The 12,492-nt window shown below is 35.4% G+C and overlaps 1 protein-coding gene across 46 annotated transcripts in view; it reads left to right on the top strand.

Moving 5' to 3' along the window:
• RBFOX1 (RNA binding fox-1 homolog 1) overlaps positions 1-12,492 on the top strand; it is a 1,146,084-nt gene that overhangs the window by 913,396 nt on the left and 220,196 nt on the right. The window lies entirely within an intron of this gene.

Here is a 12,492-nt window from a genome sequence, read left to right as displayed (position 1 = left end):
TTTTTTTTTTTTTTTTACTATTTATGGACAATTGAACTGACACATTGTGCAGCAAATGGATAGTGGCCACATCTTGCTGTGCATACTGTCAAATTCATAGATTTTTTAAATTGCTAGTAAGTGCGAAAAAAATATATATTTTGAAAATATACTAAATTTCAAATTTAACGCTATATAAACAGTTCTGCTGCTTGCAGAATCAACTATATGTATAATTTTTTTGCATGTAAAATCATATTTGTAATTCACTTTTCAAGAACACATTTTGCAAAAAAAATATAATTTCAGAATCGAAATCTCAGTGAAGAGATGCCTTAGTGCCTTTTCTATCATTGGAGTTAAATCTTGTACAGCTGTGTTTACATTATTAATGCATGCATCAGTAAATTAATAATATTTTCAGAAGTATAGTACAGTACGCTGAAAATTCAGCAACTCCAGACCAAATGGATCTCTGATGGTTCTGTTTATGACTCATTACCGTCAAGAGAAATAAATTTTGAAAAAAAAAATCCAACTTGATTCCACGTGATCTTCAAGATTCTGTAGGACCACTTCTGATAATATTCCTTCACAGAAGTCTTCCTGTGGTTTTAAAGAAGGTTCCAGTGAGTAAGAACTCTGGAACTTAGCCTTGTGTAAATAAATTTTCATATCCTTGTGAGTGTTACTTTTAGGAAGCTTGAAGTTACCCTGTATGGCAGACCCTCTCCCAGTTTAATTTGTACATTGCTGTCTATATGATTGCCTTCCAGCTGTAGTGTTTACACCTTCTTATATATTCTCTCTATATATTAATGAAAATCATCACTAAATCAAAAAGAAATGTGCCCTTTTCTTTTCAGGATAAATAGAAGCATCTTTATTCCACCTGTTTTATCAGGCTGAAACCTTTCATGGCACTCTTAAATAGTGATTATTTTTTTATCTGCCTTGAATTTTGGTCACTCAAGTTACATAATGATGCAATGATGCCAATGCAACTGCTTGACAGTTCATATGAACTGAAAGTATTCTATCATATTTTCATTATTATATCTAGATCCATGCTTATCTCAGAAGTGAGGCAAGGTGAATTTGCATGTGTAAGTGTATTGAGGTATTTGTAGGGATACAAGGAAAAGGTTGAAAAGCTGCTAGGAAGATAAATAGGAATTAATAGATGCCTTTTTTTTTGTCTTTCCCTTCAAATTTAAAAAGTGTTGGTATTTTGGATGATTGTGGCATCAGCTTATTTAAACTATTAATAATTTTAAAAAGAAAATTAATTTTAAAAACAACAACTTTATGTGGATGATATTAAAAACTGGAGAAATGTGAAAGGATAGCTAGAAATGAAAAACTTTACCAACTACAAAAAATAAAATTATTGTCAAACAGTTTGGTCTGTGCTGGTGGTTATCTTTACTGAGTTTTATGTGCTGGTAGAATACCTCTTGGACACAAAATAGGCTCAAATATTTTGTTCATTTAACATCTATGACAACTTCCTGCAGTCTAAATACATTATTTCTGGAGGAACCACTCTAAGACATCCATTTAACCTCTTCTTTTGAACTGTTGTGTATAGGTGTTCCCTCTGCAGAATATATTTGAATCTCGGATATTGTTATATTCTATATTCACATTCCAGTATTTTACTGGCATTTTATTCAACTGATACTATGAGGTTCCTGTATAAGTATGTACAAAATTGTTGTTACTTCACTTCTGATCACAACATTTTGAGTAGTCTTGACTTACTCTTGAGCAGTCATATGAATGTTCCATGTGGTGTGGCAGCCAAGTAAGAATTTAAGATTTTCATTATTAAGCTTGACTAAGTATAAATAAAGGTTTTGCTAACTTTTTAGTATTAGGATACTGTAATGTAATATATTATAACAATTTTTAAACTGATTCATGACTTTTAAATATATTTGAAAATTAAGAATGTGAGGAAATATTAAAAAGAATCTCAGGAAAAATACAATTTTAAGAAATTTAAATTAATTTTCAAATCCATTGCAACTCCATTACGACATAAGAGTGAAAGTTCTGAATGAAGGATGGTACAACAGGACTGCACAATGGCAGTGCCTCTTTGTCATACCTAGTTAATTTAGTGTTACTCTCTAAGAAGTCAGATGTCTTTTCTGGGCATCCTGTCAGGCTGAAGTGAAGAATTCCTATCAAATAAATAAATTACAATTTTCATGGACACAGGTATTACCTAAAATATAGATGGGAAGTAGATCTTTGCAGTCAGTAGTGCTGTCTATCTAATTTCTGGTAACTCTTACCATTGAAACCTCTTGTTGCTAGCCTATTTTCTTATCTTAAATTTCTAAGAAGGTAGTGACCACTGCCACAGCACTGTAATCATGTAAGATGTATTTTATGTGGTGCTTAAAACCTTTGCTATGTTTCCCCTAACTTGTTCATGTGCACTTAGGCAAATTTTTCAACGTTAAGACGGGCTCACCATGTGTATGTGACATGGTCACAGTGACTTAGAACATAAAGCTGAATGAAGTCAGTCTCTCTGAATACAAGGAAAATACATATGTACCAGTTAAACTTATCAGATCGATGTGGAACATCTTTCTGGCTAATTCTGCAGGGTTATTTTAATTGTAGTCCGTTTCCTGGTGTTATTGTTTTAAACTAACGCATTTTTCACCTCTACCTGTGGCATTTTCACCAGTACCACCTGAAATCCGTAAGTTAACTTTTCCTAATAATTCAATATCAGCTTTAAGATGTATTAACTATAAATTATTGTGCTGTCAGAAATTGTGGTGCCCAATTAGAGAACTCAAAAGTGATTTTAATTACTTCTGTAATTCTTCTAAACTCAGTGTAAAATAAATTACTACTTAGAAAAAAAATATATTGGTGTAATATATCATATGCAGAGATTGTATACAGAGAAAGTATAGGATGGATGAATACTATGCTGCTTACCCTGAAGTATTCTGTAAAAAATATGAAAAAAAAATGTAGAGGGAAAAACCTACTCATACATCAAGCAGAAATCAGTCTTTGTCCTTTGCCACAGAGATTTTCAAATATACAGGAACTGTTCTAGATAAGAATTCCGCAACTAACTTGATGTCCATTATATATAGATAAAATTGTAGTAGATTTTCATTCCTTGAGTTATAAATAATAGATATTTTAGATATAGATAATTAGATATTTACATAGTAAGTTGATGATCAAAGCTATTTTGGGGCAGCATAGTCCTTAAAGAATGTTTTTGTCAACACATCCTTTCTGTTATTAATAGGGATTTTCAGATAAACATATACTCGTTGGAACTTTACAAGGAGTTGCAACTACAAAATGAAGCTATTTATTGATCGCAACTGATTTTTTTTCCCTTGACTCAGTGCCCTGTCTGTGAAGTGAAAGTGCTGACTGCTGCACACTGCTGATTGCAGATTTTTGACAGCAAAGACCTGACTCTTCTCTAATCCATGTAGCTCTATTGTACAAATTACAAAGCTTAAGTGACAGACCTGTTTTGTATTCCAAGAACTGCAACATACCTGTCATCAGATAGAAGCAAGAATGCACAAGTCATCACTTTACTTTGGAAGCAGAACAGATGATTGAAATTATTTCTTACTACTAACTAATTCCCCTTTTAGTAGAGATAAGCTGCTTTGTTCAGCTGTAAATGAAACATTAGGGTATTAGCTGTCAAGGCAGAAGTATTGGAGCAGCTAAGACTTTATCAACAGTAGTAGCATTTTGGGCAATAAATTGTTTTGTTGGGCAGAATACTAATCTCCAGAGGTACAAAGAAACAAAAGCTCATTAAGGTAAATGCTTAAAGCATGCACAAAATAAATTAAATAAAAGACAAAGGCTTATTACCTTTGTTTTGGGGATAGATGAAACATTTGCACTTTTTCATCTCTGCATAGCATTGAAGAATTATGTGCTACTGTTATTAAAAAGATGCATTTGTATTCTTGTATAATGCTTTCTGAATATATTCAAGGGACAAATACATTTTGAAATATCAACAGAGCTGTAGTAAGTGATGCTTTTTTAGAAATTGTTTTGTTTTCCTCTGGGTAAAATTAAGTATCTGCACGTTGTCCTGTACTTAGCATTCATCAGATTAATAGGCTAGCATTATTAAGTGAATGTCTGAAATAGAAAAGAATAAATGTCTGCATTGCACGAAGTACTTTTACCGGTTTATACACCTACACTGTATTTCTAAGGTTTTGTAGTTAAAAGCAAAAAGATGACGGAAGGAGAGGAATTGTGTCACTGCTAGGGACTGCAACTAAAGCAAAGAAACATATTTGGAATGAAATACAGCTCTGTACGCCAAGGATGGACATAAATTTGCTATCAGAAACAACGGAATAGGAAGTAAGTAAAAGTGTGTGTGTTTGTCTGTGTGTGTGAGAGAATTAAAGACAGCACAGCTGGGAAGGAGACACAGGGAGATATTGTATTCCATCATTACTTGTTAGAAGTAGCATTGTAGAAAACTATAAAATATTTTTAACACTTAATGCAATGCAAAGAACAAAAATATGTAGAAAACTGAAATTTGGAAAAATTGAAAAATGAAAATTACACAATTCTGCTAACAGCTGGCACAAACATCTTCAAAATTTTCTCAGAAGTGTCTAGGATTTGGAAACACTAAAAAAGACACCTTTGCTTTCTATCCTGTAACTTATGTACACAAGATGCTTTAGAAAGAATCTAGTAAAAAAAATGTGTATAGTAAAAGGCAGTATACTGAAGCTCTTGTTTATTAACGGCTTTCAGTAGATAGGAAACCATAGACACCTCTTGGGGCGATTAGATAAAGCAAAATACTGAAGCCTGGTAGCTGTATTTTAACAAGCGTTTAACTACTGCTGTCAGTCACTGGATCATTGTTCAATGATGGACAAATAATTTTTGAGCTGCAATCTTTGTTCTTGTTGTCTGTGATATCGGCCCACCTGTATAATATGTTTGATGGTATGGACATAAGCATGCTACTAGTCAGCACTGTTTGGTATTGGCTAATACTGAAGTTAATGACATTATTTCTTCATTTGGGGTAGTTGTGTTCACCTGAGGGGAAAAAATATGTTTTTTTTCAGACTCACAGCGTGGCTGAGGCTGGAGGCCCCCCTGGGCCTGTCTGCCGCAGCAGGGCCACCCCGAGCAGGGGGCCCAGGCCTGTGTCCAGGCAGCTTTGGGAACTGTCCAAGGAGGAGACTCCACAGCCTCTGTGGGCAACCTGGGCCAGGGCTCCGATACCCGCACAGCACAGAAGTGCCTCCTGGTGCTCAGAGGGAGCCTCCTGTGCTCTGGTTTGTGCCCACTGCCTCTGGGCCTGGCCCTGGGCACCGCTGAGCAGAGCCTGGCTCCGTCCCTTTTGTTTTCTTGGGGCAGGGATTCACTGATGCTTTATTTTACCATGTTATGTTATGTTGCTAGATATAAAGAACATTAATAGTTTTTGCAAATATTTTATATGGCAAAAAGAAAAAGAATCTAAACTTGATTTAAAACTTTAGGTTTAATCTGGAGAACTCAGATTTAAGAATATAAATCTGTTGGGTGCTGGTGTCTTCCTTGTTCAGTCCTTCTTTAGTGACCTGGAACAGCAGGAACCTTTAGGCTATTGTTTTACTCCAAATGCTGTATCAGATCAAATGCATCCTAGCATAAATTTGGCACTTACTGAAGGGCTTGTTTCTAATCTGAAAATAGTGCCAAGTCAGAAGTCTTATACAATTGCTAGAGTTACATTGCTGAGGAACGTGAGAAGTCCAAAGGTAAACTGTCAGAAGACAAAAGCAGCAGGACTTCGGACTTCTGTTTTGAGTTTCACTGTATTTTCCTTATCTTTGGGGAAAATTTTTGTTTTCTTAGATGTCTCACCAGTTAGGTTTCTGATTTATGTTCAGAAGCTTGGTTTTGAGACATGGTGTATGCTTCAGAAAAAAAAAACACAACAGTCTGACTGCAGAAATTTAAGTAATCTTTGGAACGGATAATTTCAACCTATCTGTATTTTTATTTTATTGATTTGTAAAATGGTGCTAATAGAGGGAATGTACTGTCTAAGAGTAGTATCTTATTGCTGCTTTTATTAAACTAGGATTATAATTTGTTGCTGTCTGAACTCATCCCCGGGATACTCTCATGCATAGTTATACTCAAGCTAAATTTCAGCTCGTTAAGAGAAAAACAAAGCAACTTTTATGTTATCTTGATCAGCAAATGAACAAGAGCTTGAATATAATTTCTAAAATGCATGGATTGGCTTTTAAGTGCTATAACTATTACACCATGCTGTGAATATGCCCAAACTGAACTGTTTTCCAAGTCCAAAGTGTCAATGGAACAGCAATGTAGAGATTCACTCACATTAGTGAGCATGTCCAGTCATTTGTATTAGATGACGAAGTTGATTCTTTATTTTATAAATTGTTTTTCTAAGCAGCATGTTTTCACAGTTCCACGAATATTTAAAAGTCCTGTCACTAAGATGAGTTAATAGAGCTGTTGTTAAGAAGCTGGTAGATCACAAGTAAATTACTTGATGTAATTTAAATAATTCAAGCATTTATGGTTTAATTTATTGATTTATTTTGATATTTTTATTAACCAAAAGAGAATACATTTATATGTACGAATAACTATTCGGTTCCTATAGTTGTAGTGAAAATGATCATGTAGGCCAAACAGAAGCCTTTAGCTTTGGAAACTAGGCGAATGTAGACAGGATGACAGAAGTCAGATATGCAGACATCCAGAAAATATTTAAGAATTTCCTCACTGCCTATCAGTGAGATGGAAGCTGTATTCTTGTGATTGTAGACTATGGAAAACGTAGATTACAGTGGCTGAAACTATGACGCTGAATTAATTCTTTACATCACATTAGGGAAGCCAGTGTAGTATAGCATGGATGAATCTGGGCTACAAGCCTTGCCCTTGTTCACTTTCACGTGAACTGGAAAACAGAAATGCCAAGTCTGCATGATATACACAGACTAAGCTTCCTTCCTGGATTACTTAATATTAAATGGTATTTGTAGAGTCACAGAATGCTTTTCTGAATGCATTTAAGAAACAACAATAGAAATTTGGCATGTCCTAAGTATATTCTGTGAATTGCTGACATCATAGCCATCGTATCCAGGTTGCTTATAGGGCTGTAGCAGTTCAAGGGTATTTGGCTGAAGACAGAAGCGTGCTGGAAATGGACGTCAGTAGTATGTGAAATATAGTTTTCAGCCAGGACCATAAGCATGTTCCTGATCTTGAAATGTGAGGTAAAAGTGTCTACTCTAACTTTTGACTGGTATTCTACAATAATTTTACTCATGTTTTTTATCTTATTTCAATGCATAAATTCAGTTTTAAATACACACTTCTTTTGACATCATGATTGAGGATCCAGGGAGTCTGGGGGTTAGAATTTTAGTACTGCATAGAAAATACTAGGAATATGTAGAATTTTAGTACCGCATAGAAATACTGTGCTAACAGAGTGCAAGGTGCTGATCTGATCTCACTTTGAACTGGCAGATTTAGCCCAAATCAGGCATTCTCTTTCTGTGTCACTCTAACTTTACGCAAGATTAGGTATTTCTTTATTCTCGCAGCTTTCATAAAGTTAGCACACAACAAACGTACAAAGCACACACATGCCCCAAACCATTTGTTCTAACTAATTGAGTAGAAATATGACCTTATTTGGCAAGGTTTTTACTGCAGGTAATGCAGCAATGGGATAGGAGAACTGTATCACCTTGAGATGGCCAAGAAACTTCTGCAGATGCATACTTTTGCCAACTCACCCGACTGCCACAAGCTAGCACGGTTGTTAAAAACAGCAGTGCTGCCTCAGACAGCTTACTCTGCATTACTCTTTTTCCTGGGCTGCAGAGGTGTCTGTATAGTAGTCCTACAGAGGATTAGATCAGGGACTGAATTCCTGAAATACAGTTGCCCTGGCTGAACATGGTCCAGCAAACCACATCATAAAACGCCAATAATGGTACTAGGTAATGTTGCTATAAAACGACAATAGTGTTGACACTTTCATGAACTGATATACAGAGGCTACTTACAGATAGATACACGGTTTGGACCTTTGGAAAATGACTCAAACTTCATAAACTAAATGCGTCTTCATATATATATCTTTCCTGACAGGAAATTGGTATCTTAAATCTGTGATTTCTGAAACTTTGCTAATTATTGAAATTTTACCATTGATTAGAATGAATGAATGAAGACTAATGTGAGTGCAGCCTTGGGTACTTGAGTGTGCTGGAAACTGTTGCCGTACAAGGCTAGAATTTTCTGTTTAGTACCACTTCAATGCAGCTCTTCTGTTTGAGTAGTAAAAAAGGAAAAGACAAAAATTAATGAAATTATACACACGACCTGTCAGAAGATTCTTGAAGTGATTGAAACTTTTATAGTGTCTGTACAAGATAGTTAAGGAATGCCTTACACTGTTTCACAAAAAAGCTTACTGGGATGTTTACTGATACAGTGTCAAGTGAGTGTTTTAGACCCATCCTAATTCCACCCCCCCCCCCTTTTTTTTCTCATTTTTTTAATGTTTCCTTTTAATGTCAACCCTTTGCCTTTAGTGCTTAGGCTTATATCTCAATGCAGCAGTGATAACTGAAGAAAACAGTGATGATACTTGGCTGAGAAATAGTGTTTTGGTGGCTGCTGAGGCCAGGTATTGCAAATTGTTCTTGGGATTGGTGGATTTGATACTCCATAATATCTATTTATCCAGTAGCATACTTAATGTCAAACTTAAAAGGAATTTTTCGAATCCAGTATTGTCCTCTGTGTTCGTTAGCCATTTGCATCCTTTGTATAAATTCTCATTGCGGTCTTAACCTCCTTGTCTTTCCTGTCACTGGTGTTTCACTTGCACTGTGGTGTAAAGACTTAACTTTGCCAGCCAGAAGAGAGAAAAATGGAGGGGTAGTACTGGAAAAGTGTAATATTGTTTTGCTCATATGGCTTCTGGATAAATCCTTGAATTACTGTATTGAAGATGCTTGAAATTGTACAGTCTTTGCTGACAGGAGAACTAGGAGAATCTATCAGCCCTGCACAGTGGATGGGCCACATTCCTCAAATAATCCAGTCAATTAAAAATTGATTTTTGTTCTAGGCAGCATGGTGGTAATGTAGTGGGGTGACAGTGTATGCATTACCAACAGAGCTCACATCAGTTAAGTGATATTTAGGTGATCTTCTGTCATGGGAGAAAGTAGTGAGGTTGATGATCTTTGCTACTGAAGAAGCTAAATTGAAGTGTCACATACCAGAATTGCATTTTATTTCTAATATGTTGGCCTGCCAGCCTGGGAGAAGCTATGTGAAGTCTGTGAATACAAAGGGACAAAAGTGCTAAATCTAGCAGAAGCAGAATGGTTTGGGAAAGATTAAACTATAACATGGCTTTTAGACCCTTCAAGTAAAAGCATTTAAAGAAATTGGATCTTGAACCCCTGTTGCTAGACCTTTTGTCTCCTACCTTTCTCCTTTTTCCCTGACTGCAGATCTAAGGTAAATGAAATACATACATGCTCTAAATCGCACCGTTCTTGTTTAGTTAAAGAAAAAGAGGTTATAATGCCAATGAAAAGTTAGAGGGGGGAAAAAAAACAACAATAACTTAAGGTAGTTGAATCAAGAACAACAACAACAACAAAGCCTAAAATTGTTCATTGAAAAATCTATTTCAGACTTGCAAGATCCTGGTTTACAGAATGTAAAGAGGTATCTTTTTCTAATATTGGAAGCACATGGAAACGTGCAGTCATGCAAATTGGACTGTATTCTGAATACGTATCATAAACCTATGTAGAGTTTTTTCTGAAGAGACACGGTAACAGCTCACAAATCTGAAATTAACCTGGCCTATTCATTAAAGCATCTAGCCTTAATGGTAGCTTTGCAAACCTTACAACAGAAGACAAACATGCAGACTTACGTGAAGTTTCTATTAACGATAGGAAGCTGAGGTTGCATCTACTTTTGGTTAAGAGACGTTATAGTCAAATACCACGACACTGGAAATGTAACTTATTATTTATTTTAAAGAGGATGAATATTTTTCCTTCCAACAAAACAGATGTAGAATGTCGTGGTGCACCTGTGCTCCACCTGAAAGGTGGCTTTATTTAAGGCGTGGGTCAAGTGAAGCACATATGTTTCATCAGATCTGTCAGGGGTTTTGTGAAGTTCAGTTTCTTAATGTCTGTAAAGAGTTTCATAGTCCTCAGCTGAAAGGCACTGGAGAAAATTAGTGGTCTTGTTATTTAAAGGTTAGGACCTAATCTAAAATGGATGGTTGTTGTATCTCTGCTTACCAAAATACTCTATCCCAGTGGTCTTTTGACAACCCAGTGACATACATCTCATCTTGGATTAGCTTTCAGCATACAGTATAAGTTGTTTGTAAAATGAATGTATCGGAGATTGATTGGAATGGTGATCAATGGCTGGCAAGGTAATTCAGTATCTGTGGTCCTAAAGTAGTCTCATGCATTTCTGAATGCATCTTGGCAAAAATGTTTGACATCTCAGAACCAAATTATGTAGGAGATGGTGTCTTATAAATCTAAGAATTTATATTGTTTTCAGTGTAAGGGATGGGGAAAAAATGGTGACAGTTGGCCATTAGTACAAGTATTTCTTAACCTTGTCTTTTGTTTTAACTTAAATTTTAATAAGTTAAGTCTTCAGTAAAAGATGATCTTATCTGTGTCGATAATTTTGCTTTGTTAGTTTATTCGTCTATTCTATAAAAAGAAAATAAATCGCAAGTGCTTTTTGAAGATTATTATGGAGTAAGTGTTGCTGGGTTTTAGTGCTTTGGGGATGAGGAAAAAAAAAAAGGAGAGGTTTCTGGGCTTCAAAACTCTACAGCATGATTTGAATACAAGTGGCTAACTGTGATAAGTATGTTAGGCTCCCTTTCGTTAATTACAGTATTTCAAATGAGACTAATTTGACAGCTATTGTCTCAAAATATGCTAAATACTTCCTACAGTATTACTCTGAGAAGTCCCATTCCCTTTCCCCCATGTGAATACTTTCTGATAGGACGTTATAATTTAGAGGCTCTGCACCAAAAGCAAATAATATCTGATTACCTACTTGTTCTGCGTTTAGTTTGAATGATTTCTGTCTACTAATGATTAAATGGAAAAGATTTTACCAGTCCTTGACAGAGGCAAGGAAAATATGTGGGAAGATGCTTTCTCTAAAATTTCTTTTTAAAATGTTTGCAATTTTAATATATTTTTTGTGTACAGGTGTCAATTTACTTGATCTATTGCTGTGAGTGACAGTTAAGTTTATGGTAAATACAAAATCTTAATTTTATTCCAGGTTTAATTGTGATATGGATTGTATTTTTTAATTGTGTTTACTGTTTTTTTTTCCCCCACTAGAATAGTGAAAAACAAGCTGACTACTAATTTCAGGAGAAAAGCTGGGCATTGTAGTTACCGCAATATGATTGTATCTGATACTACAAAAATACCCACTGATGTTTTGTAAAATATAAGAAACGATCTGCTTTCATGGTAACTTGGCATTCCTGTTTCCTGAGTAGTTTAAGAAGTGACCACATCAGAAGTTTTCATACAAAAAGCACTGGAGTTGTAGTAACTTTTCTTCTATGGCATTATTGTAGTTTTATCCAAATTCCACCAGGTGCTGCCAAAGAACATACAGCCAAAGCAAAGTTTATAGCTTAAGTGCGAGTTGCTTTGAACATGTGTGCACACTGTCATGCAAACAGCCATTAAATGATATTTCAGAAACAGGAAACAACAGGAACATCTTCCCCCACATGTTTAGGAGCATACTTCTTTTCTTAGTAACTAAAGATTGGGAATGAAAAATCTGTCAGTGACATCACTCATGTTCTTAGAAATGCACTTTTTCTTATGACACAAAGCAGTTCCATTATAAGATGTATGTGAATAACAATGAAGAAAATCTATAATTGTTAAAACCATGTAAGTATTTTATTACATTGCTCCCTTCTGTTTGGGTGATTTATTTATTTTTTTTCTTGTAATGTGTTGAAACTGCTACAGTTTTAATATATTTGAATTTCCTTTTCATTCCAACAACCAAGGTTGCCATAGATGCTTTATTTTTGGTAACTTTTGTCAAGATATTTCTTTCCTTTGTTTGCTTTTTGTGTTGCTGAGTCAGGAGCTTTGTATATCACAAGTCAGCTCTGTTTCAGGTTTTTCCAGGAAGAAAATTTGTTTCCAAAAGCCAAGGTTTGCTTGAGGTAATAAGAGCCCCAAACTTGTGACTGATCACAACAGTGCAGTGCAAAATGCTCAGTCAAACAGCACTCATAGCAGCAGGAATCAATTCAGAGTCTTGGCGCAGAGCAGTTTCTATCCTGCCTCCCTGGTGAGTTCAGCCATTGTGCTTTTGACATGAAAAGTAATGTGCATTTTAATT

The sequence above is a fragment of the Anser cygnoides genome, chromosome 15 (genome assembly GCF_040182565.1).
Source record: "Anser cygnoides isolate HZ-2024a breed goose chromosome 15, Taihu_goose_T2T_genome, whole genome shotgun sequence".
NCBI lineage: Eukaryota > Metazoa > Chordata > Aves > Anseriformes > Anatidae > Anser > Anser cygnoides.
The sequence above is the reverse complement of the archived record's forward strand: the minus strand, read 5'-3'. Positions and strand labels throughout refer to the sequence as shown.